The sequence below is a fragment of the Eubalaena glacialis genome, chromosome 15 (genome assembly GCF_028564815.1).
Source record: "Eubalaena glacialis isolate mEubGla1 chromosome 15, mEubGla1.1.hap2.+ XY, whole genome shotgun sequence".
In the NCBI taxonomy this organism is placed as follows: domain Eukaryota; kingdom Metazoa; phylum Chordata; class Mammalia; order Artiodactyla; family Balaenidae; genus Eubalaena; species Eubalaena glacialis.
Genome location: NC_083730.1, coordinates 81,406,541 through 81,431,330, shown reverse-complemented (window position 1 = coordinate 81,431,330; position 24,790 = coordinate 81,406,541). Strand labels below are relative to the sequence as shown.

The window sequence follows — 24,790 nt, the reverse complement described above, 5'->3', positions numbered from 1 at the left end:
AGTTCAGACATCGGAGCACTGGATCATTATTATATTATTTACTAATATTAAGTTCAGAATCCATATCCAGCAGTGTAAACAGTCTTGCTAATTTTAGGCCTGTGAGGACAGGGGAATTTTAAGAATGCTGGTGCCTCTTCCCATAATCTGCCTCGTTCCGGCAAAGGGAAGCCTGACTGTTTGCCACCAATCCAGAGTCAAGTGTGAACCCAGAGGTCTTGGCTTGTGGCCACCGATCCATCCTGTTTGCTACCACTTGGGGGTTGTGTGTGTGTGGGGGGGGGGGGGTGTGGTTATGTTTTCCTTTGGGCTGCCAGTCAGGCCTCCCCTTTATCCTCTTCAGTCTCCAACCCCATCCATGTAACCCCACCAGTGAAGGTGAACTGGACAGTCCCCTCCACCTGAGTGGAGTGGAAATGAATGAGGGCAGCCAGGTGGCGAGAACCAAGTGCCACATCTGGCAGCAGCCTCATCTGCTTTCTCTTAACGGTCTCCTGTTGTCCTCCAACCGGCTCCACGCATTTCCCATCAGCAGAGAGCACCAGTGGCCATGCAGACCGTCCCGGGGGTCCAGGCACCACTCTCCAGTCCTCTTGCCAAGTCTCACCACTTTCCCCCAGAGCACCTTGCCCAGTGATTCAAGCTGGCTTGGCCAGTTCCCGGAGTTAATAATATATTTCTGTTGTTCCCCTCCTCTTCTCTGAACTCTGAGGTCAGTGCCCCTTCCTATTGCTTTTTTGCTTGCTCCGGTGTTTCACTCCGGACTGTCACTTAGCATGCTTCCTGCCCGAATAGGCCAAGACCTGCTAATGAAAGTCCCCCTTCACTCCGGGGGGCCCTTAAGCATTAATGGCCTCTGGAAGCAGATATTGTCTGACTTCCGGGAGTCTAAGTGCTTGACCTGCACATAATTACAAAATGACCTACCAGACAAGGAAATGTTTGTTTACACTCCATCTCTGTCATCCCTCCCTGCAACCCCCCCAAGGGGAGAAGTTTGGCAAGGTCCATTCCCCCAGGTCCATTGTGAGTCTTTCCTCTTGGTTTCCGTCCTGTCCCCTCCCCTCGGACCCGCCAGCGAGGCGGGCAGTTAAAAGCAAATCGAGTGAGTGTTCTTGCTTGAAAGGTAGTCTGAGTTGTGCAGGTGGATTGCCTTCCCTCACACCTGCAGCGTGTATCTCCTGAACTTATAAGATGAGCCAGGTGTCATGTCAGACACGATGCTGTCGGAGCATGTCTGATGTCGTTCCTGCCCTCGTCAAGCTTGCAGTCTAGGGGACAGATACAAGATGAGAACCGCAGTAAGTGCTCTGATGGAAGAGTTCAGGGCACCTTGCAAGCAGTTAATGGGGAGACCTGACCTAGTGGTGCTGGGAAGTTGAGGAGGTCAGAAAAGGCCCACGCTGCATTATTCAGGCCTTGGTGGACCCCGTTCTCATTAAAAAAATTACATTTTACAATGGAGTTAGTATAAACCCAGGCATGATTCATCAATATATAGTTGTTATTATAATCACTTTGTTCTTCTGATTTTAAAAGAAATTAAGCATTTTTCTCATGGGGCCCTAAAGGTATTGTGGGTTCTCAGCTGTGTCTGATGGAGAAATCAGCCCAGGAAAAGCTGCCCTGAGGAAGAGACAACTGAATTGAGATCCGAGGAATAAACAGGAGTTAATTCAGTGAACCAGGCAATGGAGACAGCATATGCAAAGGCCCTGTGGCTGAGGAACTAACCCTTGGAGAGTGTCAGTGACGTGTAGTGCAGAGAACAAGGGGACGCAGGGATAAAGTGAAGCTAGAGAGAAGGCAGGACCATGTGGGCCATGAATGTCATTGTGATCTTTACCCCAGGGCAGTGGGAGATCATCGATAAGTTTCAAGCAGGGGGGAACTTCCCTGGTGGTCCAGTGGTTAAGACTCCGAGCTCCCAATGCAGGGGGTCCGGGTTCGATCCCTGGCATGCCACAACTGAAAAAAGATCCCTCATGCCACAACTAAAAAAAGATCTCACATGCCGCAGCTAAAGATCCCGTATGCCGCAATGAAGATCTTGGATGCCTCAAGGAAGATCCCACGTGCTGCAACTAAGACCCGGTGCAGCCAAATAAATAAATAAATAATTTAAAAAAAAGTTTCAAGCGGGGGGTTTGAATGACTTCTGAAGATATCAATAGGAAAAGCTGACTAGAAAACCATAATGCTCCCCACCCCCAAATTCTCTCTATTAAACCTAATCAACAGAATGAGAACCGGTCTGGAATTGGTCAGCCATCAGTGATACTCATGTCAAGAAGAAATTGAGACATGCTGCTGGTCTGTGGTTAGTGGAGAAGAAAAGACAATATTTGCCCCCAAATTTTGTTATGCTCCCCCATCCTGGATCGGGTCCTCAGGAAATAGATTCTGAGACAGAGATTGCGTGTAGATTTATGGGGGTGTGCTCTGGGGAAAAGCATCTGTAAGGAAGTGAGGGCAGGACCGAGCAGATGCAGCAGATGTGTCAGGCATTCCCATGGGGCTCCCTGGAGAAACATCACCACTGGAGGCCAGGGAGCAGGGCCTTTGCAACTGCTGGATGAGGGCTGCCACAGGGGCGGCGGAGAATCTCGGGCGAGCAGCTCTGAGGGCAGTTCCCGTGGAGGGTCTCAATGTCCAGCAGCCAACACCACTGGCCCCTGGGGAATGCACTTTTTCTATAAAGGGCCTGATAGTAAATATTTTCAGCTTTTTGGGCCATACAATCTCTGTTGCAACTACTCAGCTCTGCGGTTAAGGCACAAAAGCAACCATAGACGCTACGTCATGAGTTGGCATGGCTGTTGGCCAATAAAACTTTATGGACAGAAATTTTAAATTTCATATGATTTTCATGTCTCACAAAATATTCTTCTTCTTTTGCTTTTTTCCCCAACCATTTAAAAGTGTAAAAACCATTCTTAGCTTGCAGGCCTTGGACCAGGTTTGGCCTGCGGGCTGTAGTTTGACAACCCCTGGCCTAGAGGGATTTAGGAGATACAGGAGTTGGAATCTTTGGTGTTTGAATTGTCAGCTGTAGGCTGGTTAACAGGGGACTTTTCCCTTCTACCTTCAGCTTTCTTGTCAGTAAAATAGGAGTAACTCTGAAACCCAAGCTCCCGAGATTGTGGTCGAGTGGGGCTGGGGGCGGGGGCAGACGCTGTTAAAGCAGTCGTGAATCACATTCAGAATATTGAGTACCGTGGGTGCATTTTGCCATCAGTACCGCCCCTCAGGCCCGAGCCATGCATGAGTCTAAAGAAGGTGAGTGTGTCTGATAAGGAACCTGGTGACATCCTAAAAGTGTACAAGGGGGAAACAGTGTCATGGTTGGTTGAGGATTTTGGGGGAGTTTTCCCCAGCGTGAAAGTCACTTGGGGCCCAAACCCAAACCAGATGATTTCCTTTCCTGTTTCTCTTTCTGGAGGGATCAGCAATCCACTCTCCCCACCTCCCTCCGTCCCCTGCCTTCACTTCTCACCCTTTCACACTCCTGTGCGTTAGCAGCCCTTGTGAGTGTCCTAACATAGGCTGCAGTCCGTGGGACTGGGTTTCCAAAGCTGCCTACAGGAGGCCTCCGAGCGCTTACAGATGAAAGGACACAGTCTCTCCGGCAGCCTCCTCTCCCCAGCCCCACACAAGCGAGCGCAGATAACCAGTACACAGCCCAGAAGGCTCCGAGGGAACATTTGGTCTGGGTTAGTGACCCTAAGACCCACAGATTGCAAGAAGAAACTAATAGAACATCAACCTTGAATTTCACCCCTGTCTCGACCTCTTTCCTCTACAGGTGCGTGTGCCCCTCAACCTGCACTCGTAGTTCACATCATTGTCGGCTGCTGTTTGATTTAGGGGTCAGGAAGTGATTGGGAGGGGGCAGAAGGCCATTTTAGGGAGCCGCAGCTCCCAAAATGTGTTGCAGAAGTCATCGGCCCTTCTGAGTGTCTGCAGTCACACCTGACCCTGGGGCCGGTTCTCTGCTTCCGGCACAGCGTGACTTGGCGGCTGCTACTGTGCCTTGTCATTTGTTGTCCCATTTAGCTTGTTCACTTGCACCCCACCCTTGTTCTTGTTCTGTTCGATTTCCTTCCTCTCTTACTCTGGAATTATTCTGGTTCTCGTGGAAGGAAAAAGGTACAGCGTTTCCATCTGTCACCCAGTGGTTGTCTGGGTCCTCAAAGGCAGCACATCTGTAACAACTGGCGCTGAAGGAGCTGGCCAGTCTTTCTGTTCCCTTTCTGCGTTCTGTGTGCCTGGGTCCGAGTGCCGTTTTCATTTCTGTCCCTTTAGTCCTGGGATGTGTTTTCTTCTGACAAAGTCTATTAGCCTTGTTGAGAATAGTTAATGGATAGTTAGTGGATCAATTAGATATAAACTCCTGCAGGCTCAGATCAGGGCTTGTGTTTATTTTCCTGTATCCCTGCAGTGCCTGGAATAAAATAGCCTTCTAGGGTCACCTGTTGGTTGATGGGACAAGGCTAGTATTCCACAGGTGGACTCTTTCTTGGATCCCACCCTCCCTCTGCCACCTCTGTTTCTTGGGCCTTTATAATAATTTCTTATTTCACCTCCCTGCCCTCCCCCATTCTCTGGATGGTTCAAATAATTGAGCCTATAACTTCCACTTTTTGGCCTAAGTCTGTTTGGTGGGGCAGCAGGGAGCCCTGATATTCAGATTTTCCTGGACTGTGTGAGGGTGAAGGGGGCCCATTTCTCATCCATCTTCATATCTTCAGTGTCTATCACAAAGCCCAGCTCTTAGTGCACATTTAACAATGTGTGCTGAGTGAGTGAGTGAATGAATGAATGAATGAAAAGGAGGAACCTCTTTAACTCTGCATGCCTCTGCCTGCCTCCAGCTCGCTCTAATCCCAGCCAGGATGAATTCTTCTGACTCCAAGCAAAATCTTCTGATTCAGCGTCTACCAGCATATATTGCAAAATCCTCCTCAAAGGAGGGATCCAGAAGGGGCCCAGCATCAAATGAGTTTGAGCACTGCTGCCTCCTCTTTCCATATTTCAAGACTGACCGTGCACTTTGGCATTTAAAGCCTCAGAGACATCCCACATTTAGACACCTCCTTAGCTCCGTTTAATCCCAAATTTCCCAAACTCATTTGACCCTGGATCTCTTGTTCTCAGAGAATCTCCCACAACTAGTCTTCCATAACTTAAGAGGTTAATTTGTACACCTGGTATCCTTATTTATAGAATACAATAATACAATGCCTGATGCCTCAATAGAATTATCTTCACTGGCAGCTCCTGATTGTCTGTTTAGGTCATTTCTAAGAATAAATGGTCAGTCCACAGAAACACACATTAGCAATGCAGACATGCACAGAAGTGAACGTATTGAAATGACACAGATGTGCGTAGTGATGCATTCTCATGGATCCCCATGACGCAACATTCACTGGTATATCCGTTCCCATGCTCGTTCATTCATTCAACAGACACTTAATGAAAGCCCATTTTGGGACAGGCACTACTCTGGCCGCTGGGGATGTAATAGCGAGCAAAGCAGACATAGTCCCTGAGCAGCGGATGTGGACATAAAGAAATGAACTGATGAAACTGTGCCTCCCAACAGGTATTGGGAGAAGCAGGCCTTCCCCCCAGAGTCCTTATCCTTCAATTAAAGGAGACTGTTGGAATCTTTAAAGATCCCTTCCTGCTCACAAATAGATTGTTCTATGGAATACGATGATTTTTGTGAAGGCAAGATAGTGCCTCAGATGCTCATTTTATATAAACAATGTGTTCTGGATTTAATTTGTATAAATAAAAATTTGTTAAAAGTATAATCCCGTTATCTAATAAATGTACATTTTCTTTCTGAGATGTTTAAACCTCATTTCTAATTGAGCTAATGATCACAGTGATACGGGAACAGTTCAGTATTGAAGTCTACCCTCCTCCACCATAGGTAATTGCTAATTTTTTTTATTGTGGTAAAACAAAAACACATAACATTAAATTTACCATCTTAACCATTTTTAAGTGTACGTAGTGTTAACTATATTTACATTGTGTGCAACAAATCTCTAGAATTTTTTTTTTTTTAATAAATTTATTTATTTATTTATTTTTGGCCACATTGGGTCTTCGTGGCTGCGCACGGGCTTTTCTCTAGTTGCCGCAAGCGGGGGCTACTCCTCGTTGCAGTGTGCGTGCTTCTCACTGCAGTGGCTTCTCTTGTTGCAGAGCATGGGCTCTAGGCACACAGGCTTCAGTAGTTGTGGCACGCGGGCTCAGTAGTTGTGGCTTGCGGCCTCTAGAGCGCAGGTTCAGTAGTTGGGGCGCATGGGCTTAGTTGCCCTGCAGCATGTGGGATCTTCCCGGACCAGGGCTCGAACCCATGTCCCCTGTATTGGCAGGCGGATTCTTAACCACTGCGCCACCAGGGAAGCCCTCTCTGGAATTTTTGACCCTGCAAAATGGAAACTCTGTACTCACTAAACACTTATTCCTCTTGCCCCCTTCCCCCCAGCCCTTGGTAACCACCTTTCTCCTTTCTCTTTCTTTGATTTTGACTATTTTAGATAGATACTTCGTATGAGTGAAGTCATACATTATTTGCCCTTTTGTGTCTGGCTTATTTCACTAAGCCTAATGTCATCCACACTCATCCATGTCAAAGCATGTGACAGGATTTCCTTCTTTTTTAAGGCTGCATAATATTCCATTGTATGGATATAGCACATTTCCTTTATCCATTCATGTGTCGATGGATACTTGGGTTGCTTCCACCTCTTGGCTATGGCGAATAATGCTGCAATGAACATGGATGTGCAAATATCTCTTCAAGATCCTGCTTTGAATTCTTTTGGATATATGCCCACAAGTGGGATTGCCAGATCATATGGTAGTTCTATTTTTAAATTTTTGAGGAACTTCCATACCGTTTGCCATAATGGCTGCACCATTTTACATTCCCACCAACAGCACACAAGGAGTCCAACTCCTCCATATCCTCACCAACACTTGTTACTTTCTGTTCTTTTGATAGTAGCATCCTGACAGGTGTGAGGTAATATTTCATTGTGGTTTTTATTTGCATTTCTTGTGATGTTGAGCATCTTTTCATATGCTTGTTGCCCATTTGTGTATCTTCTTTGAGGAATTGTCTATTCAAGTCCTTTGCCCATTTTTAAATTAGGTTATGTGTCTTTTTGTTGTTGAGTTGGAGAAGTTCCTTACATACACTGGATATTAAACCCTTATCAGATATATGGTTTGTAAATATTTTCTCTCATTCTGTAGATTTCCTTTTCACTCTGTTGATTGTTTCCCTTGAAGCACAGAAGTTTTTACGTTTGATATAGTCTCATTTGTCTATATTTGCATTTGTCATCTATGCTTTTGGTGTCATATCCATGAAATCATCGCCAACTCCAGTGTCCTGGAGCTCTTCCCCTATGTTTTCTTCTAGAAGTTCTATAGTTTAAGGTCTTACATTTAGGTCTTTAATCCATTTTGAGTTAGTTTTTGTGTCTGGTGTAAGCTAAGGGTACAGCTTCGTTCTTTTGCATGTGGATATCCTGTTTTCCCAACACCATTTGTTGAAGAGACTGTCCTTTCGCCCACTGTGTCAGTAACTGCTGATTTTTAAATCAGAGCTTAAATGGACCAGGATAGCAGTGGTAGTGGTAGAAGAGGGTCTCTTAGCATTACCTGGGCCCTAGGGACATCTTTCAACTAACTCCCCTCCCCACTTTGCCTGGGAGTGGGAAGCATGGGGACTGGCCAGGTGAATGTTGAAAAAGCTCCAGGTGATCCAGTACATGTGCCCGTCTTCTTCTGGTTAAGAGCCTAGAAGCAACGGAGAAAAGAAATCGTTAAATCGGCTAGAAGGGTCTCTGTGCAGGGTAGAGACACTTTGCCCCATAGGAGTCTGCTTCGCAAATGTGGACTTTGTTCCTGCTGGGTTTTCTCAAAGCAGGGTGCACCTGTGAGCTCTCCAGAGGCTCGTGGATCTGGCTGCCCAGGTACTGAGGAAGAAGTGCTGGCTGCCCTGTACCTGGACAGTCCGGGAAGCATCCCGAGCATCTGCCTGCAGTCTGCACATGCATTTGAAAGGCCTTCTTGGGAGAAAGGGAAGGAGGAGCAGCTGGAGGGAAGAGGGGAAGAAGGACAGACAGTTCGTCTGCATGGAAGGCAGCGAGCACAGGTGTTTGCAGCAGCAGATGGCAGCCTGCAGCAGAGCCCTCCTTGGACCCCCTGTCCCCGCAAGGGGAAATGAGAGGGAGGGGAGGCCAGCCAGGCCCCTCTCGAGCTGCAGCCCGGAGCGGCAACGCCCACCTCAGTGTATATAGCATGCACGTCTGCTCCACCCCTCCGAGTATCGATCCAAGGCCAGGATCTCAGAGAGCCAAGTCTTAGCTGCAGGCTTACTAGTGCTTCTAAACGATTGTAGCCCAGAGGCTGTGCTGCTGCATTTCTGAACACCTCTACTTTGGCCGCTAAGTGGATGAGGGAGCGGCCCAGGGCACCCAGCTTTTCCTGCTAGAGAAGGCCATTCACAGGCTGCTCAGCCCTTCAGAACCCTGTAACTTTAGATCAGGCGGAGGAAGAAAGAAGTCCAGAAACAAAGCCTGAGCAGCCTGGGTACAGCAGAGCTTATATCCCTTACTCTCAGTGAAGGCATTATTCTCTGGCAGGCAACCCAGTGGTGGGTGGGAGGTGGAATGGGCAGGAGATGAGTGGGGGCAGCAGGGAAAAGCAGGCACCACCACTCTGTGTTCACAGCAAAGCATAGCTTCCCCATCAGCATCTCTACTGTACTTCAGAATCCTCCTCAACACAGCTCTTCAGGAAGCTACCACTGGCCAGTTGGCATTGGCCCTGGAGAGGGAGAGGGAGACATGTCTTGTAGGGTACTGATCCTGGTTGTGCCTCAGTGGCCTCTGTGCCTCTGGAGGAGTCCCTACACCCTGGAGACCTTAATTGTCCCAGGTGGAAGAAACAGGAAAGTTACTCCACCCCAAGTATTTGTTCTCTCTTTGCACGGCAGCTGGAACAGAAGCCCAGAAATCCCTGCTCCCGAGTTCTGTGTGGTGTGGAACCTGGGAAATGTGGGAAATCATCTACACCAAATTGAAAGGGAAGGGATGGGGCAGGGGTATGTGTGTCCAACATTATGAGCGACCGGGGAGATGATAAAAGCCCCCCTCAGCGCGCCTGCACGGGCCAGCCTGATCTGAACACTCTGCACGTGTAAGTTCATTCAATGCCCCCAACCACCGTGGAACTAACCCCCAAAACCTTTCCTATTCCACACATGAGGAAATGGACTCTCAGCCAGGATTAACCTGTCCACACAGCTGCTGCTACTACTACTACTACTGGGCCAGCATCAGATTGCAGGGAAGCTGGGTGTAAAGTCCATGTTTTTAACCACTGTTCTATGCTACAAAACAAACAAACAAAAACAAACCAAAGACCAAAAGCCATTTTTCACCCACCAGACTGACGACACATAATAGGTTTGATGCAATCAGTCGCGATGAGGCAGTGGTGAAGGGCCTGCACCTAATTACGTCCAGGAAGGCCTGGAGGGCTAGGATTGGGGCTTGAGGTTGGTGGGCACTTTCATCTTATCTGTGTTTATTTTGCAATGCAGAATATAGTTGCACATGGCTTGGGTTCATTACTCATTAGAGAGAGAGAGAGGTGAAGATGGTCAGGAGACGAGAGCCAAAGATAGATGGAGCGTTTTCAGAATCTAGAACTGCCTTTGAATGTGACCTCTTGGCTGCAGAAACTCTGATGGCTTTGAGCCTTGGGGGAGCTCGTGCTTTTCTCAGCACACCTTTATTTACTGAGGACCCCTATGTTCCAGGCTCTGGGTTGGGCTCTCAGCTATTTCCACGCAAACCCAGGGTGTGTCCTGGTGGTACTGTCTCATGTCCGTCCCCAGTCTGGGTGCCTCTGTGGCGATGAGGTCATGGCCACATACAGGGAGGAACCGGTTTACCCCTCAGCTTCGATTTGTGATGGGCTGTTCCCCCAGAGCAGCTGCTGCAGCAACATTTACTTTGCACAGCAGCCAAGAGAGAGTGAGAGAGAGAGAGAGAGAGAGAGCAGGCGAGCCAGCAAGAGTAAGTGCGCATGAGCCTACCCCATTCCAAAATGTTTCTGACAAAATCTGGCACTCCTGGTTCTAATCAAAATACTGAACTTTGGAACAAATTAACATTCCACAGCCCTCGCAGGGAAGGAGAACTCAGCCGAGACAACTTCAGTTCACAACCACAACAAAAATAGCTTCTCCCGGGGAAGACACAGTCTGCTAACAAGGTCACTTTTGTTTTGCTTCCCCTGCCATCTGGCTGAGTGGCACCAGCGGCTGGATTTGGTACCGGCTTCTTCTGCCGAGAGTGGATGGGAGCCGGGTGGCACTGCAGAAGGCTTCTCAGCCTCCTGGCAAAGGGTGCCGGCACAAAGTTACCTTCAGACACCCCCCAGCAGGCACGCGGGCAGATGGAGCCCCGGTTTCACCCAGCCCGACTCTGCTCTGAGCTCCGAGTGTGCAGAAGGTGTGACACCAGCAGACAGCAACAAGCAGGTGGGAATCAGGGGAGAGTGAAAAACACGACAGGATGGGAAAGCTATCTTCGTCTTGAAAAACATTCCAGGACTCAACGTAATGCTCGTTCTGGCAAGTCGGGAGTCTGAGTTCCAGAAGGCGAACAAAGAAGCATGATTTTGGTTTGGGGTTTGGGTTTTTTTCTTTTTTCTTTTTCTCTTCCCTTCTGCTTGCAAGATTCAGCTCCTTTCAGTCATTATCAGGGACCTTCAGTAACCTCCCTTGGCCTGTTTCCTCGTCTGTAGGACGGGAATCACCTGCACGGTGTGGGTGAAAAAAGCGGATGTCGTTGCCTAAGGGTGCCTGGCTGGGGTTCTCAGAGAACACGCGTGCCCTCTGACCTGGTAGCCCAGGAGGGCTTCCATGTAGAAAGACCCCTTGACAGCCGTCTGCAGAACTTATACATGGCAATGGTCTGCCCAGAGTTACTTCATTTTGAAGGTGTGGAGCTGGGATTTGAACACGAGCATTTTGCTTACAAAGATGCTGCTGCTTCTTCTGTATCAAAGATTTTCAATCTTTTAAAAAAGGATCAAAAGCCATGAATATCCACAAGGGGTACATGACCTACTAAAACCATGCCCCTCCCATGAGGAGTCTAGGGATCTTGGTTAATATCATAGTAGACCTGCTGGGAAAACAAATAAACAAAGCTTTAGTAAAATGGAGAAGGAATCTTTAAAATGACCTAAAGCCTCCCTACCATTAAATGAAGGAAAATAATTTCATTAAAGCATCTCCTTTAGGATTCTGCCCCACCCCTGCAAAGACACGTAAGGGAACTTTGATTTCAAGCGAGTTGAATCTGGTCTCCGAGGGCTCGGAGGTGGGGTGAGGCTGGTGAAGGTCATGGGACTCTGAGGTTGTGTGACTGCTGTCCCTGGGGAGTGGGGTGAGCAAGGGTGCCCAGGGTCCCACTGATGCAGGTGGTTCCTGAGTCAGAACTGAGCTATGACAGCTGGCATAGGATTTAAAAGGTTGGGAAGAGTCCTGGGGCCATTTGCAAGTGTTAATTGGTATTAAGGACTGAGCCCCTCTCTGCTGCTGGTACCCAAGGTGCTTGCTTCCCCAAATAGTATGGGGAGGACTTGACACTGCCCCCCAGCAGGGAATATGGTGGGGGGCAGGCCAGGGAGTATTGATTATATACCAGGCAGTGTGCTCAGCTCTAGTGTACAGCAAAGAAGAGAGATAAAGCTCTTGCCCCCAGAGGGCTTTCAGACTTGTAGGGAGCTAGACATTTAACTCAAAGAAATAGCACTTAACATGCCTTTGAGGCAATGAGAATTGTCTAAATCAAAGAATGCATGTAGGAGGAGCTGATGGAGATCAGCACCCATGGCTAAAGCCTAGACAAGGGCCCTCCTGGACCCTGCCACTGGGAAAGGACTCGCTGCCTTCAGAGGAAAGGAAGGGGACTCGTGCACTTGGGGATCATTAGCCGGGGAGAGCGAGCAACACGGAATGAGAGGAGAGGTTGGGGAGGCCAGATCTGGAGAACAGAATTTCTGAAGGGGAATCCATGGGTCACCCACATCAGGATTTCCTCAGGGACTTGCTGCCAATTGAGATGCTTGGGCCCATCTCAGACTTCTGGAATCAGCATCTCTGGACAAGGAATCTGGAATCTGCTTTATAAGCAAGTGCCCTGGGACATTGTTCTATGCACAGGGGTTCATGGTCCACAGGAAGGTTTTCTGGATTTTATCCCAAATGAAAAGGGAGGCCACTGAAGGGTTCGGAAAAGAAAAATGATGCAGTTCATCTTAAAGATGTTGTTCTGCCTCTTGGGTAGGTATTGAGTGGAGTGGGATTGTGGGGGGGAGGTGGACAGAACACCTGGGCAGCCGAGACAGAAGTCCACACTGCTTCCTCGTCCTTTGCTTCCCTGCCAGCAGCACCGTGTAGACTAACTCCTTACCTTATTAACTGGTCCTGTGGCACCTCCTGGATTCTCCCTGGTCATCTAGGCCCTCATGTGGTGGCCGCCTGGACCCCAGAATGTTAGGTGGATTGACACTGACCCTTGGATTGTCCACATCTTGGGCCTCAGATCGTCCCTTTCTCCTTTAACACCTCACACAGTCGCTCGCTGTCAACACAGCAGTTGGTTATCCAAGGTGTAGGGCAAACTACCCTCTCACCTGTCCAGGATGGCTTAGGTAACATCAGGCCTGAGAACGGGGTGAACCTTTCAGGCATTCTCTCGGTGCTGATGGGCCCTACAAGTCTGTAACATGAGCTTAGGTGGTAGGGAATCAATGAGACTGCCACCTCCAATAGGTCAGACTCCTCATAGGGGTCCAGGAGACCCCACCAGGGCTCCTGGTTTGCAGATGGGCAAGGAGGAGCCGAGGGTCACAACTCTTCCCAATCAGAGCCTGTGCTAAGTGGCTTTTGATTCAGGCTGGTGCTTACCCAAACTGGCCTCTGTCCTTCAAGTAAAGGACACAGTTTTCACTCTTTCTGCGTTTTCAAAGAGGAGCTGACAGGGACGTTGCGAATCACAATCAGAGTTCCCTGCCACAGAGCACACAAGATGAGAATTGACTCAAAACTTTTACTGTCATCATTTACTGAGTACTGGAAAGACACACACATAAGTCAGCAGAGAAAAACCCAAGAGGCCTGGTCTCTAGCTGCATGTCAACAGAACGCCTGAATAACATCGCCTGCTGCAACACAAAGCAGAATCAAACCACAACCCAGCCAAGCCTCCTTAGGTTCCCAAAGTATCAAAGAGATCTTCGGGCTGCCTTCATTATTCTTTTAATCAACTTTTTTGAGGTATAATTTACATACAATAAACCCATTTTAAGTGTATGGGTTGATGTTTTGACAAATGTCTACACCTGGATAACCATCACTTCAATCAAAGTATAGAATATTTCCAACACCCCCCATCCCTGCAAATTCCTTCCAGCCTCTTAGAAGTCAGTCCCCCTTCCACCTCTGCCCTCAGGCAACTACTGATCTGCTCTCTGTCACTCCACTTTTACAATTTGTATAATTTCATGTAATGGAATCAGACAGTATGTACTCTTGTGTCTGGCTTCTTTTACTGGTTTATGAGATTCAGCCACATTGTTACATATATCAGTAGTTCATTTCCTTTTACTGTTGAGTAGCATTTCACAATTTGTTTATAGATTTACCTGGTTGATGGGCATTTGGGTTGTTTCCAGGTTTGGGATATTATGAATAAAGGTCTTATAAACATTTGTGTATAAGATTGTGTGGACATATGTTTTCATTTCTCTTGGATAAGATAAATACCTAAGAGTAGCTGGGTTGTATAGTAGGTATATATTTACTTCTTAAGAAACTGCCAGACCTTTTATCCAAAGTAGATGTGCCATTTTCACATTCCCACCAACAATATCTGAGTTCCAGGTGCTCCACATCCTCACCAACAATTGATATTGTCAGTCTTTTTAATGTTATCCATTCTAATGGGTGTGGTGGTGTCTCATTGTGGTTATTATTTGCATTTCCTTGATGACTAGTGTCGGGCACTTTTTTATGTGTTTATTGGACATTATATACCTTCTTTTAGGACTGTCTTTTTAAATCTTTTGTTCATTAAAAAAAATGAGATTGGGACTTCCCTGGTGGTCCAGTGGTAAAGAATCTGCCTTCCAATGCAGGGGAAGCGGGTTTGATCCCTGGTCGGGGAACTAAGATCCTACATGCCGCAGGGCAACTAAGCCTGCATGCCACAACTACTGAGCCCAAGCGCCTCAACTAGAGAGCCCACGTGCCACAAACTACAGAGCCCATGTGCTCTGGAGCCTGTGCGCTGCAACTGGAGAGAGAAAACCCACATGCCACAACTAGAGAGAAGCCTGTGCGCTGCAATGAAGAGCCCACGTGCCACAACTAAGACCCGATGCAGCCAAAAATAATAAATCAATAATTAAATAAATAAACATAAAAAAATGAGATTGTTTGAATTATGAATAAATTGTAAACATTCTTTTTAGATTCTCTCTACAAGTCCTTTGTCAAATATATATATTTTCTCCCAGTCTGTTGCTTGGCATTTTTTTTTCTTTCATTTTCTTAACTGTCTTTCGCAGAGCCAAGTTTTAAATTTTGACAAAGTTTAATTCATCAATTTTCTTATGGTCTTTGTTTTTTGTGTCTTATCTTAGAAATCTTTGCCCATCCCAAGATCACAAAGTTTTTCTCCTGTGTTTTCTTCTAGAAGTTTTATAGTTTTAGCTTTAACACTTACATTTATGATCCATATGTAGTAGGATTTGAATTTTATTTTTTCCATGCAGATATTCAGTTGTCCCTTCACCATTTGTTGTAAAACTTTTTTTTCTCACTGAATTACCTTGATGCCTGTATCAAAAATCAATTGGCCATATACCTGTGGGTATATTTCTGAACTCTCTGTTCTGTTCCATTGATCTATATGTCTATCTTTTCAACCAATACCACATAGTCAGGTTAGTACCCCAATGTTGTTTAGCTTTTTAAAAAGTTGCTTTGTCTATTCTAGGTCATTTGCATTTCCCCATAAATTTTAGGATAGGCTTGTTTCTATTAAACACTGCTGGAATTTTCGTCGGAGTCATGTTGAATCTATTTGGGAAGAATCAGCATCTTAACAATTTGACTCTACCCATCCATGAACATGGTATATCATTCCATTTATTTTAGTCTTTTAAAATTTCTTTCAGCACTGTTTTGTAGTTTTCATTGTACAGGTTGTGTACATACTTTTCTACATTTATTTCATTTTTTTGGTGTTATAAATATGGAATTGTATTTCTTTGTTTCCATTTGTTCATTACCTCCTCCTCCTCTCCTTCCTTCTTCTTTTTCAGTTATCTCTTCCTTTTTGAGTCTAACCTGACATTAAAGCCTTAAATATATCTTCTTATCATTGACACTACTGATATCCAGGGTTCGAAAGTTTCCCAGTTGATGGTTTAGTTAAAAATTGGCATTGATGCTACCGTACATCTTGCCTCTCATCTTAGAATTTACAGCTTTTCTTAGCATGATTCTCAGCTTATCAAACCATCTCCCTTCTATCACTTTCATTCTTTTTCACAGCTCCCACAGTCACACCTCCTCCATATAGCCTTCAAGAAAAATGTGACAGGTTCTCTGGTATCTTTTCAGCATTGAATCTTCCGTTACTCACCACCACATTGATTGAAACAATTATCCAATTGTTCAAAATGAAGGAATTTTATGTTATTTAACTCTTGTATGCCTGTGTTAATTTCCTTGGGGTGCTGTAACAAGGTACCACAAACTGAGTGGCTTAAACCAACAGAAATTTATTTTCTTACCATTCTGGAGGCTGCAGTCTAAAATCAAGGAGTTGGCAGGGCTATACTCCCTCTGACATCTGTAGGGGAGAATCCTTCCTTGCCTCTTCCAGCTTCTGGTGGTTCTCAGCAGTCCTTGGCATTACCTGGCTTGCAACTGCATACCTCAATTTCCACTTCCATCTTCACATGGCATTCTCCCTCTGTGTGACTGTGTTTCTTCTTCTCTTCTTATAAAGACACCAGTCATATTGGATTAAGGGTCTGCATACTCCAGTACGACCTAATTATTACATCTGTAATGACCCTATTTCCAAATAAGGTTACATTCTCAGATATGGAGATTAGGACTTTAACATCTCCTTTGGGGGAATACAGTTCAATACATAACAATGTCTCAGCTCTTTTTGTCTCAAATGTTCTTCCTCATTTTATTCTCTTGAAGAATTACTAGAGGACCTAGTTCAAAATCCACCTTCTTGGTTATTTTTCCTGAATACCCCAGGAGAAGTGAATCGCCTCTTTGCCTATCTTTATAAGCATTTTTGAATGACTATTAGAAAATTTCTCACATTGTGTGCCACCTGGGAACAGAAGCCATCTTATTCATCTGGAAATAGAGCTCAAAGTCCCAGAATCCCATTTAGACTTCCTCTATGGCATAGCTGTTCCTAATGTGGGCATTTCAGGCGCATATTCAAACAATCCCTAGTCTGTAGATTTGTAGATTAAGGAAGAAAAATGAGGAAGCTTTCAAAATTCTGTGTTATTTAATTTTTTATTTTAGGAACTTTATCATTGGGAAATACTCTGGATAAACATTTGAGGTCCTCTTTATATGTCTTCATATGTAAAATTCCCTTTTCTTATTGACTACTGTATGTTCAAAATATAAAATAAAAATAGTCTTGTAATGTAAATGCAATATAACTGAGTTTCTCAACCTTGTCACTATTGATATTCTGGGTTGGATTATTCTTTATTGTAGGGGGCTGTCCTGTGCATTGTAGGATGTTGAGCAGCATCCCAACCTCTATCTAATAGATGCCAGTAGCACCTTCTTTCCTAGTTGTGACAACCACAAATGTCACATAGCCAAGAATCCCCCAGTTGAGAGCCACTGTAGAGAATCATAAGGCAAATTTCTCATCATTCTGCCTTCTTGTTAATACTCTCCTCAGCCTGTAAAGCTGCTCTGCACTGAGGCCACTGGTGTTGTGAGTAAATTGCATGGCTCGGCTTTCCCTTGCTGCTGCCTCTGTACATCTGGGGCCCGTGGGTGGCCTCATTCACACAGAGGGAAAAATTAATGCCCCTGCTTATCATAAAGACTCAAGGACTCAAGGAACATAAGGAACCAAGCCAGTGCCCTGGCGTGCCAAACCCCGTTAACTTCACTCTCACCTCAGAATCTTCTAAAGCACTCGCTGAGTTCCTCCTCAACTTGTTGAACTAGAAGGAGTAAGATTGTGGTTTTAGAAGAAAGACCAAAAACCAGGGGTGGAAATCATCTGGAGGAAATTTTTAAAAATAGTGTATACGTGGACAGGAGGACTGGGAAAAGAATTCTGTCAGTGGCCCCAAGCTGTCCATAACTAGAGGTATTTCCTGCAGCGGTTTCCAAACACAGACCTGGCCGCCCTCATTCCCAGGCAGGCCAGATCGTGACCCTTTTAAGTGTAAGTTCTGTTTTGTGGTTCAGAGGGAGAGGGCAGGGCTTACTGTTCGGAAATGACCTTGAATCTGCCCACTTTTCTCAACACTTTGGTTTCAGTTTGGAAGCTGCTGCATTGCAGGGTGGGGTGCGAAGGCCCCCCTCTTTTGACTGGCTGGCAGGTGTTCCCGAGGAATTAGGAGAATGTTTCATCAGAGTGGAGACCCTGCCTTGGGTGTGGGGCTCTGCTCAGTAATATAAACCCTTCAAATTGTGGGACAGAGTTTTACTGAACGAGAAAGCTGTTCCTCTCATGCTTTTAAAAAAAAAAATGAGGTAAAATTCACGTAACATAAAATTAACCATTTTTTAGAGTATATATTTCACTTATATTTAGTATATTCACAGTGTTGTACAACCATCACCTCTATCTAGTTCCAAAATATTTTCATCGCCCCCAAAGGACACTTCATACCCATTAGGCAATAACTCCCCATTCCTCCTTCCCCAGCCTTACAGCTATGAATCTACTTTCCGTCTCTATGGATTTCCCTATTCTGGACATTTCATATAAATGAAATCATACAGTATGTGACTTTTTGTATCTGGCTTCTTACACCTAACGTATGTTTTGGAGGTTCATCCATGTTGTAGCAGGTGTCAGCCCTTCATTCCTTTTAATGGCTGAATAATATTCCATTGTATAGATATGCCACATTTTGTTTATCTACCCATCTACTGATGGACATTTGGGTTGCTTCCACATTTTGGCTATTGTGAATAATGCTATATGAACATTTGTGTTTTTCATACTTAAATTTAAAAAAATTTTTATTATATTTTAAAAATTTTATTTATTTTTGGCTGTGTTGGGTCTTCTTTGCTGCACCCAGGCTTTCTCTAGTTGTGGTGAGCGGGGGCTACTCTTCGTTGTGGTGCTAGGGCTTCTCATTGTGGTGGCTTCTCTTGTTGCGGAGCATGGGCTCTAGGTGCGCAGCCTTCAGTATTTGTGGCACGCGGGCTCAGTAGTTGTGGCTTATGGGCTCTAGCGCACAGGCTCAGTAGTTGTGGTGCGCGGTCTTAGTTGCTCCGCGGCATGTGGGATCTTCCCCGACCAGGGCTCGAACCTGTGTCCCCTGCATTGGCAGGCAGATTCTTAACCACTGCGCCAGCAGGGAAGTCCCAAATTGTTTTTGAAATTGTGGTAAAATATACATACATAAAATATGCCGTTTTAACCATTTTAAAGTGTACAGTTCAGGGGTACTAATTATGTTCATAATGTTGTGCAGCCATCACCATAGGCTGCTTCCCAATCTTTTCCATCACCTCTAAAGGAGACCCCTTACCCAGGAAGCAGTAACTCCCTAACCCCCCACCTCAACCCTAGCCTCTGGTAATCACTAATGTACTTTCCATCTCTGTGAATTTGCCTAGTCAAGATAATTCATACAAATGGAATGGTACAATATTTGTTTGCTGCTTCTGGCTTCTTTCACTTAGCATAATGTCTTCAAAGTTCATCCACATTGTAGCATGTGTTAGTGCTTTATTCCTTTTTGTGGCTGGATAAATACTCCATTGCAAGGACACACCACATTTTGTTTATCCATTCAGCTGTTGATGGACATTTGGGTTGCTTTCCCTTTTGGCTATTGTGCATAGTGCTGCTGTGAATAGTCATGTCTCTCACAGGCATTTGAAGAGTGCCCATAACCCTTAGCGTAATGTCCTAACTCCTCAGCATGACACCCATTGTGAGGCCCCTTTTATTCCCCTTTCCTGGCATGCACCCTCCTTATGGCCTGGCCACACGAACTACTTATGATCCCTGGAGTTTGACTAAATATGCTTCCAACTCCTGTGTCTTTGTACAGGCACATCCTTGGCTTGGAACGCATCTTCTTTACCTTCTCCACCTGGGTACCTCTTAAGCGTCCTTCAAGGCTGGGATGAAGTGTCGCCTTTGCTGGGAAGAGTTCCCTAGCCCAGCATACCTTGCCAGCTTAGGCAGAGTAGCCAGGCAGAGACCAGGAACGGACCCAGGAACCCAGGCACTGATGAACTAGTAGGGCGGTGGAGGGTATGGCGCAGTGAGGCAAGGGGACATTGTGAAAGGTGTTGGGGGGTCAGGGACAGTTTTACTGGGGGTGGTTTTCTGGCTTTGATGGGATGGATGGGCTAAATGCATCCCAGGTCTGCTGGTTCCTGTTGTGTTCCTGAAGCTCTCTCTGCTTCTCTCTGTCACAGCTCTCATCTTGTCATTGTGTCACAGTCTGTTAATCTGACGGTCTCATCTAGTGGACACATAGCCTACTACCTGTACTGAAAATAGGCACACTTCCTAAGGAAAGAAGACCTACTCTTATTTATTGAGCCAGTTAGATTGAATCTTTTTTTTAAAAAAATAGCTTTATTGAGATATAATTTACCCATGTAAAGCGTGCAGATCCGTGGTTTTTAATATATTCACGAAGTTGCGCAGCTCTCACGATAAGAATTGCATACCCATTGGCAGTCACTTCCCGTGCCCCTCGCTCCCCCACCCCACCCTAGGCAGCCGCTTCTCTCCTTTCTCAGATTGAGTCTTAAATACTCTGAGCATTAGACACCCTCCCTCCCCTTTGCATGTCAGGTTTGAACATCCGAGTTAGTGAGAAGATTTTTCTAAGCAGAGGATGAGAGAGAGGAAGGGTTGTCAGAGAGAAGAAGGAAGGAGGGGACAGACACTCTGGGGCACAGAGGCAGCAGATATGTATGAAACTGGGACCGTCTGGCTTAGAAGATTCGTAGGAAAGAAAGTATTGGATTGGCCAAAAAGTTCGTTCGGTTAGTGAATACGTTGTTCAATAAAGTTCTGGAAAATGTCATTTATTTTAACTTAAAACCGAATGAACTTTTTGGCCAACCCAATAGAAGATGCAGAGAAATAAATAGAGAGCCAAAACGTATTCCTTTGGGAAAGTGCAGAGTTCTTTTCTATCGAAAGAAACAGTGATGTCATGGAAATTAGGTGGCTGGGAATACTGATGGGATGAATGTTACCATTGATTACATGAGCTGCTGAGGAGCTGCGGCAGAAATGCTGCTGTGTGATCCGTGTGCAACATTTTAAAAGAAAGTGACAAACATTATCCAAGATCCTCTTTCCATCCCCCATTGTGATGTGTATGAGGTAAGTGATCTGCCTTTTGGATTCTAAATCTCCTAATTTAATAGGCTCCTGAACATGTAAACGTGTCTGAGTATAAATATTGTATTGAAATGCAGATTTCCATTTTTTTCCACTATGTTCAGTAAAAAAGAAAAAGAAAATAACAGGTCCATTTAGAGGACTTCTTCCCCCTCTAATGGGTGAAGCAGAGCACTGAGGGTTTCCTTGGGAGGCAGAATAATGGCCCCCCCAAAATGTCTACAGCCTAATCCCAGGACCCTGTGAATATGCTGCCTTGTGTGGCAAAGGGGATTTCGCAGATGTGGTTAAGAATCTGGAGATGGGGGGATTAGCGTGGATTATCCAGGTGGGCTCTATGTAATCATAAGGGTTCTTATCAGAGGGAGGCAGGAGGGTCAGAGTGACAGATGATGTGACCATGGAAGTGGAGGTGGGAGTGAGGCAGGGCCAAGAGTCATGGAACACAAGTGGCCTCTAGAAGCCGGAAAAGGCAAGGAAGCAGATTCTCCAGAAGGAAGGCAGCCCTCACGACGCATTTCAGACTTCTGACCTCCAGGATGGTGAGACGATAATTGGTGTTTTAAGCCACTCAGTCTGTGGTAATTTGCTACAGCAGCAACAGGAAACTCATCTAGATTTCTACCTTCAGTTTGAGTTTTACTTTGAGACGACGGCTTTTCCTTATTGAGATAATATCTCACAACGGCTGTGTGAGTGATGTGCCAGGAACTGTGCCAGACCTGGAACAGACGTTATCCCATTTCATCCTCCCAGTGACACTACTAGACAGGCACCATCATTACCTTACTTTGTGTGTGTGTGTGTGTGATTGTGTGTGTGTGTGCACGCACGTGCGCGTGCATATTTATACAGTACGTATGTGTGCATAAGTGTGGGCCCAGAATCAAGGTGTCGGCAGGACCACATTCCCTTCAGAGGTTCTAAGGGGAATCCACTAAGCCTCTTCCAGCTTCTAGTGGCTGCTGGCTTTCCTTGGCTTGTGTCCACATCACTCCAATCTCTGCCTTCACTTTGTGTTCTCTCCTCTGTTTCAGTGTCAAACCTCCCCCTGCCTGTCTCTTCTAGATACATGTGATTGTATTTAGGGCTTGTCCAGGTTAATCCAGGATGATCTTCCCATCTCAATATCCTCAACTTAATCACATCTTTTGCCATATGAGTTAATATTCACAGGTTCTGGGAATTAGGAAGTAAATATGTATCTTTGGAGGGCCATTTTTCAGCGTACCACAAGGGGATAGGCACTTTATACATCTTTACCTCTCATATCAAGCCTAAAAGGTAGCTATAACTTTTGAAGTTTTACAGATGAGGAAATCAAGGCTCAGTGAGGTTTACTGTCTTGCCAGTGTTTGTCATGCAGCTGGTAAGTGGGCCAGCCTCTTCCCGCTACCCCCAAAGAATGTTCATGGGAGAGATACTGGATCATGCTATACCATCCTATGTGACTTAAGGGAGTTCACTTAGTTTCTCAGATACTTTAGTATCTGAATTATCATCTGTAAAATGAGAATCAATTAGATAATTTTGGGGGGAAAATTCTTTGAAAAATATTATGTTATATAGCTGCAAGGGGTTATTATTATCTAGAGTGGGTCAAAAGAAAGTCTTCATATAAGAGAAAAGAGATGACTTAACTGAGTGCCATGAATGAAATGCCAAAACATTCATAGTTTTCATCACCCTGGCTTGGAGTGCTGAGTCTTTACTTAAGATAGTGAATAAGGTTCTGATGTAGATACATTTAAAAATCTTCCCTGTTTGAGGAATTATACCTGGAGAAGGACAGGAAGAAATGCTGAACTATTTCAAGTTGAGGGGGGAAGGTAAAGGAAGTTTTACCCCTTCTGACGCTTATTTGTCTCTTCATGCTTCCAGGCATTCATAAACCAGTGTGTTAGAATTTGGTTGCAATCGTACCACATGCTGTGTTTGTCTGTTAACTCTCTGTGGTTCTGTCATCTGGGTAATAGAGAAAGGATGGTGGGAGAAAAGTGTGGGTGGGAGGTTGCATAGGTAAGCAGTAAAATGACACCTGGAAGAAAAAGTCAGGCACGGTGAAGAACATTTAGTAAGAACCTAGACGTCTTTATCAAAATTGATCTTTGACTGGTCAGACCTCTACTCTGCATTCATGCTGTATTTATAAATCTAGATCAGACGTGGAAAACATGTCCCCTCAGAATAGAGCACGTCCATTGCCATGGCAGACAGTGCTAATCAATCACAGCAAACCAGCGTTCCAGGAGGCCCCTACCAGTCAGTGAACCCTAGCTATTGCCTCTGTACTAGATGATAAGCCTAGGACACAAATTTTACTGCATTAACTTCCCTAATTCAGAAGAGTCTTTAACCTGTTTATACCCAAGCTTAAGCTGCTCGTTTACTATTTTAGTAAAACCTGGTTTCCTTGCAACCCAATAATACCAGCTACTCATCACTCACTGTGTACCAAGCATGCTACATTTAATCCTCACAAGTGTTTTCTAGGTAACCAAAGCTCATCTGACTATGATATCAATCAAAGGAAGGGTTCTGTTGCTCACACAGTATTTGAAGATTACTGCTCTAGAGAGTAGTGTTTCTGGAGATGAGTGAGACATTGCTCTGCATTTATTCTCCAGTGTTTATTGTTAGATGGCTTTGGGAATGCAAAAGGTGTTGTTTACCCTCAAAAAACTTATGGTGTGATCCAGTTAAGGAAAAACAAAAACCAAACCGTGTGTGCATGTGTGGAAAGAAAGTGAGAGGGCATTGAAGCAAATATGACAAGATGTTGGCAGTTGTTGAATGTGGGTGGAAGATATTCAGGAATTCATTCTTTCAACTTTATGTTTGGAACTTTTCACAATAAAAAGTTGGGGATGGAATAAAATACAGAGAAAGATGTATTTGGAAAAAAAACCCTCTTCATTTATGAGCTTTTTGTCACTTCTGTTTTTATTTTTTTAATTTTTATTGAAATATAATTAACACATAACATAAAATTCACCCCTTTAAAGTATATATTTCAGTGGGTTTTTTTTGTGTATTCGCTATGTTATACAATAATTACCACGATCTAATTCCAGAACATTTCCATCACTCCAAAGAGGAACCCCATACTTACGAGCAATTAGTCTCTATTTTCCCCTCCCCTATCCCCTGGCAACCACTAATATACTACTTTCTGTCTCAACTGATTTGCCTATTCTGGACATTTCATATAAATGGATTGATACAGTATATGGCCCTTTGTGTCTGGCTTCTTTCACTTAGCATAATGTTTCCAAGGTTCATCCACCTTTTTTTGTCTGGATAATATTCCATTGTATGGATATATAACGGTTTATTTACCCATTCATCCATTGATGGGAATTGGGGTCGATTCTACTTTTTGGCCATTATGAATGATGCTACTGTGAATGTTCATGTTCAAGTTTTTGTGTGGACATACGTCTTTTTTTTGTTTGTTTGTTTTTGTTTTTTTTTAAACTAATGTTATTGGTGGTGACTTCTTTTTTAAAATTTATTTATTTATGGCTGTGTTGGGTCTTCGTTTCTGTGCGAGGGCTTTCTCTAGTTGCGGCAAGCGGGGGCCACTCTTCATCGCGATGTGCGGGCCTCTCACTATCGCGGCCTCTCTTGTTGCGGAGCACAGGCTCCAGATGTGCAGGCTCAGTAATTGTGGCTTACGGGCCCAGTTGCTCCGCAGCATGTGGGATCTTCCCAGACCAGGGCTCGAACCCGTGTCCCCTGCACTGGCAGGCAGATTCTCAACCCCTGCGCCACCAGGGAAGCCCTGGACATACGTCTTTAATTCTCTTGGATATATACCTAGGAGCATAATTGCTGGGTCATATGATAACTCTATATTTTACCTTTTGAGGACCTGCCAGATTGTCTTCCAAAGCGCTGCACCATTTGACATTGCTACCAGCAGTGTATGAGGGCTCAAGTTTCCCCACATCGTCACCAACACTTGTTATTGTCCTTTTTCTTTTTTTAATAGCCATCCTATTGAGTGTGAAGTGACATCTCCTTGTGGTTTTGACTTGGTGGTT

General features: G+C 45.1%; 1 protein-coding gene across 5 annotated transcripts in view; it reads left to right on the top strand.

Moving 5' to 3' along the window:
• SPRING1 (SREBF pathway regulator in golgi 1) overlaps positions 1 to 24,790 on the top strand; it is a 270,150-nt gene that overhangs the window by 46,680 nt on the left and 198,680 nt on the right. The gene's annotated exons all lie outside the window — the stretch shown is intronic.